A 6000-nucleotide genomic window follows, 5' to 3' on the forward strand; every position below is an offset into this window, starting at 1 on the left:
GTATGCTGTGTGTGTCTGAGCTAAGATTGAAGACTCTTGAGACTTTACTGTAGGTCTCAAGTGAAAAAGTTCTTTCATTTTTCTTAGCTGTAATTTTGCATAATTATGGACTTTTTAAAAATTGATTTTATCTTTAAAATACACGACAACAGAATGCATTACGATTCTTATTACACATATAGAGCACGATTTTCATATCTTTGTATATAAAGAATGTTCATGCCAATTCATGCCTTTATACATGTACTTTGTGTGTTTTTTGCACATATTTTTGTATATATTACACATATATTCCACAATTTTTCATATGTATGTTGACATCCAATTCGAGTCTTCATACATGTACTTTGTTTTTTTTTTTTTTTTAATTAATTTTTATTGTAGGTTGTTCAAAACATTACATAGTTCTTGATATATCATATTTCACACTTTGATTCAAGTGGGATATGCGCTCCCATTTTTACCCCATATACAGATTGCAGAATCACATCAGTTGCACAACCATTGATTTACATATTGCCATTCTGGTGTCTGTTGTATTCTGCTGCCTTTCCTATCCTCTACTATCCCCCCTCCCCCCTCCCCTCCCCTCTTCTCTCTCTATCCCCTCTACTGTAATTCATTTCTCCCCCTTATATTTTTCCTCCTTTCCCCTCACTTCCTCTTGTAAGTAATTTTTTATACCCCCGAGGGTCTCCTTCCATTTACATGCAATTTCCCTTCTCTCTCCCTTTCCCTCCCACCTCTCATCCCTGTTTAATGTTAATCTTCTTCTCATGCTCTTTGTCCCTACTCTGTTCTTAGCTACTCTCCTTATATCAAAGAAGACATTTGGCATTTGTTTTTAAGGGATTGGCTAGCTTCACTTAGCATAATCTGCTCTAATGCCATCCATTTCCCTCCAAATTCTATGATTTTGTCATTTCTTAATGCAGAGTAATACTCCATTGTGTATAAATGCCACATTTTTTTTATCCATTCGTCTATTGAAGGGCATCTAGGTTGGTTCCACAGTCTTGCTATTGTGAATTGTGCTGCTATGAACATGGATGTAGCAGTGTCCCTATAGTGTGCTCTTTTTAGGTCTTTAGGGAATAGACCGAGTAGGGGAATAGCTGGATCAAAAGGTGGTTCCATTCCGAGCTTTCCAAGAAATCTCCATACTGCTTTCCAAATTGGCCGCACCAATTTGCAGTCCCACCAGCAATGTACAAGAGTACCCTTTTCCCCACATCCTCGCCAGCACTTGTTGCTGTTTGACTTCCTAATGGCTGCCAATCTTACTGGAGTGAGATGGTATCTTAGGGTGGTTTTGATTTGCATTTCTCTGACTGCTAGAGATGGTGAGCATTTTTTCATATACTTGTTGATTGATTGTATGTCCTCCTCTGAGAAATTTCTGTTCAGGTCCTTGGCCCATTTGTTGATTGGGTTATTCGTTATCTCATTGTCTAATTTTTTTAGTTCTTTGTATATTCTGGATATTAGGGCTCTGTCTGAAGTGTGAGGAGTAAAGATTTGTTCCCAGGACGTAGGCTCCCTATTTACCTCTCTTATTGTTTCTTTTGCTGAGAAAAAACTTTTTAGTTTGAGTAAGTCCCATTTGTTGATTCTAGTTATTAACACTTGTGCTATGGGTGTCCTATTGAGGAATTTGGAGCCCGACCCCACAGTATGTAGATCATAGCCAACTTTTTCTTCTATCGGACGCCATGTCTCTGATTTGATATCAAGTTCCTTGATCCACTTTGAGTTAACTTTTGTGCATGGCGAGAGAAAGGGATTCAGTTTCATTTTGTTGCAAATGGATTTCCAGTTTTCCCAACACCATTTGTTGAAGATGCTATCCTTCTTCCATTGCATGCTTTTAGCCCCTTTATCGAATATAAGATAGTTGTAGTTTTGTGGATTGGTTTCTGTGTCCTCTATTCTGTACCATTGGTCCACCCGCCTGTTTTGGTACCAGTACCATGCTGTTTTTGTTACTATTGCTCTGTAGTATAGTTTGAAGTCTGGATAGCTATACCGCCTGATTCACACTTCCTGCTTAGCATTGTTTTTGCTATTCTGGGTCTTTTATTTTTCCATATGAATTTCATGATTGCTTTCTCTATTTCTACAAGAAATGCCGTTGGGATTTTGATTGGCATTGCATTAAACCTATAGAGAACTTTTGGTAATATCGCCATTTTGATGATGTTACTTCTACCTATCCATGAACAGGGTATATTTTTCCATCTTCTAAGATCTTCTTCTATTTCTCTCTTTAGGGTTCTGTAGTTTTCATTGTATAAGTCTTTCACCTCTTTTGTTAGGTTGATTCCCAAGTATTTTATTTTTTTTTTTGAGGATATTGTGAATGGGGTGGTTGTCCTCATTTCCATTTCAGAGGATTTGTCGCTGATATACAGGAATGCCTTTGATTTATGCGTGTTGATTTTATAGCCTGCCACTTTGCTGAATTCATTTATTAGCTCTAATAGTTTCTTTGTAGACCCTTTTGGGTCTGCTAGGTATAGAATCATGTCATCTGCAAATAGTGATAATTTGAGTTCTTCTTTTCCTATTTTTATGCCTTTAATTTCTTTCGTCTGTCTAATTGCTCTGGCCAGTGATTCGAGAACTATGTTGAACAGAAGTGGTGAGAGAGGGCATCCCTGTCTTGTTCCAGATTTTAGAGGGAATGCCTTCAGTTTTTCTCCATTCAGAATGATGCTAGCCTGAGGCTTGGCATAGATTGCTTTTACAATATTGAGGTATGTTCCTGTTATCCCTATTTTTTCTAGAGTTTTGAACATAAAGGGATGCTGTACTTTGTCGAATGCTTTTTCCGCATCTATCGAGATGATCATATGGTTCTTATTTTTAAGCCTATTGATGTGGTGAATAACATTTATTGATTTCCGTATATTGAACCAGCCTTGCATCCCAGGGATAAATCCTACCTGATCATGGTGCACAATTTTTTTGATATGTTTTTGTATCCGGTTCGCCAGAAGTTTATTGAGGATTTTTGCATCTAGGTTCATTAGAGATATTGGTCTGTAGTTTTCTTTCTTTGAAGTGTCTTTGTCTGGTTTAGGAATCAGGGTGATGTTGGCCTCATAGAATGAATTTGGAAGTTCTCCCTCTTTTTCTATTTCCTGAAATAGCTTGAAAAGTATTGGTATTAGTTCCTCTTTAAAGGTTTTGTAAAACTCTGCTGTATACCCATCCGGTCCTGGGCTTTTCTTAGTTGGTAGTCTTTTGATGGTATCTTCTATTTCCTCAATTGATATTGGTCTGTTTAGGTTGTCAATATCCTCCTGACTCAATCTGGGCAAATCATATGACTTAAGAAATTTATCGATGCCTTCACTATCTTCTATTTTATTGGAGTATAAGGATTCAAAATAGTTTCTGATAATCTTCTGTATTTCTGAAGTGTCTGTTGTGATATTGCCTTTTTCATCCCGTATGCTGGTAATTTGAGTTCTCTCTCTTCTTCTCTTCGTTAGCGTGGCTAAGGGTCTGTCGATTTTATTTATTTTTTCAAAGAACCAACTTTTAGTTTTGTCAATTTTTTCAATTGTTTCTTTCGTTTCGATTTCATTAATTTCAGCTCTGATTTTAATTATTTCTTGTCTTCTACTTCTTTTGCTGTTGTTTTGCTCTTCTTTTTCTAGGATTTTGAGTTGAAGTATTAGATCATTTATTTGTTGGTTTTTTCTTTTTCTAAGGAATGAACTCCAAGCAATAAATTTTCCCCTTAGAACTGCTTTCAATGTGTCCCATAGATTCCGATATGTTGTGTCTGTGTTTTCATTTATCTCTAAGAATTTTTTAATTTCCTCCGTGATGTCTTCTATAACCCATTGATCATTCAGTAACCTATTGTTCATTCTCCAAGTGATGCATGATTTTTCCTTACTTCTTTTATCGTTGATTTTCAATTTCATTCCATTATGGTCAGATAAGATGCATGGTATTATCTCTACTCCTTTATATTGTCTAAGAGTTGCCCTGTGACATAATATATGATCTATTTTTGAGAAGGATCCATGTGCTGCTGAGAAAAAAGTGTAACTGCTTGATGTTGGGTGGTATATTCTATATATGTCAATTAAGTCTAGGTTATTAATTGTGTTATTGAGCTCTATAGTTTCCTTATTCAACTTTTGTTTGGAAGATCTGTCCAGTGGTGAGAGAGGTGTGTTGAAGTCTCCCATGATTATTGTATGGTGGTCTATTAGACTCTTGAACTTGAGAAGAGTTTGTTTGATGAACATAGCTGCACCATTGTTTGGGGCATATATATTTATGATTGTTATGTCTTGTTGGTGTATGGTTCCCTTAAGAAGTATGTAGTGTCCCTCTTCATCCCTTTTGATTAACTTTGGCTTGAAATCTATTTTATTTTATATGAGTATGGACACTCCTGCTTGTTTCCGAAGTCCATATGAGTGATATGATTTTTCCCAACCTTTCACCTTCAGTCTATGTATGTCTTTTCCTATCAAATGCGTCTCCTGAAGGCAGCATATTGTTGGGTCTTGTTTTGTGATCCATTCTACTAGCCTGTGTCTCTTAATTGGTGAGTTTAAGCCATTAACATTTAGGGTTATTATTGAGATATGGGTTGTTCTTCCAGCCATATTTGTTTATTTATGTTACTAAACATGGTTTGTTTTCCTCTTTGATTATTCCCCCCCCTTTACTGTACTACCTCCCGCTGTTTGTTTTCATTGATATTTTCCATTTCCTCTTCCTGTAATATTTTGCCAAGGATGTTTTGAAGAGATGGTTTTCTAGCTGCAAATTCTTTTAACTTTTGTTTATCATGGAAGGTTTTAATTTCATCTTCCATCCTGAAGCTTAATTTCGCGGGATACACAATTCTTGGTTGGAACCCCTTTTCTTTCAGTGTTTGAAATATGTTATTCCAGGATCTTCTAGCTTTGAGAGTCTGTGTTGAAAGATCAGCTGTTATCCTGATTGGTTTACCCCTAAATGTAATCTGCTTCCTTTCTCTTGTAGCTTTTAAAATTCTCTCCTTATTCTGTATGTTGGGCATCTTCATTATAATGTGTCTAGGTGTGGATCTCTTATGATTTTGCACATTCGGTGTCCTGTAGGCTTCTAGGATTTGGGATTCTGTCTCATTCTTCAAGTCTGGGAAGTTTTCTCGTATTATTTCGTTGAATAGATTGCTCATTCCTTTGGTTTGGACCTCAGTACCTTCCTGTATCCCAATGACTCTTAAGTTTGGTCTCTTTATGTTATCCCATATTTCTTGAATGTTCTGCTCATGGTTTCTTAACAGCTTTGCTGAGCTGTCTATGTTCTTCTCCAGTTGAAATACTTTGTCTTCATTGTCTGATGTTCTATCTTCTAAGTGTTCTACTCTGCTGGTAGTATTCTCAATTGAGTTTTTAAGTTGGTTTATTGTTTCCTGCATTTCCAGGATTTCTGTTTGTTTGTTTTTTATAACCTCTATCTCCCTGTATAATTGATCTTTTGCTTCTTGGATTTGTTTATGTAATTGATTGTCAAAGTGGTCGAAGTGGTCTTTCATTGACTGATTTTGCTGTCTAATGTCTTCCTTGAGACTCCAGATCATCTGAAGCATGTATATCCTGAATTCTTTATCTGACATTCCATCTGCTACAGAAATTACCTCTTCTAAAGTTGAGTTGACCTGCATTGCTTGTGGTACTTTCTTTCCTTGTCTTTTCATATTGATCGCGTTTCTTTCTGCTTGGTGAAACTGTTGTGTTATTGATTTTTCCCCCTATATATTTATATTGCTCTTGTATAGCTGCAAAGTCTCCCTCGCAGGCTTTGGCAGTGGTTCTGCCCCTTCCTCCAATTGAGGCAATGTGCCTACCACGCCGGGAGGCCGCTGTGCCTGTACTTTCGATGGGCCTGTTCTTTCGGTGGTCACAGGTCCGCCTACCTTGCAGGCGTGAGCAGCGGCTTTGCCCCTCCGCTGGCCACTAGGCCTGTTCTGTCTGTTGGTTG

Source organism: Callospermophilus lateralis, chromosome 8, assembly GCF_048772815.1.
Source record: "Callospermophilus lateralis isolate mCalLat2 chromosome 8, mCalLat2.hap1, whole genome shotgun sequence".
NCBI classification, from domain to species: domain Eukaryota; kingdom Metazoa; phylum Chordata; class Mammalia; order Rodentia; family Sciuridae; genus Callospermophilus; species Callospermophilus lateralis.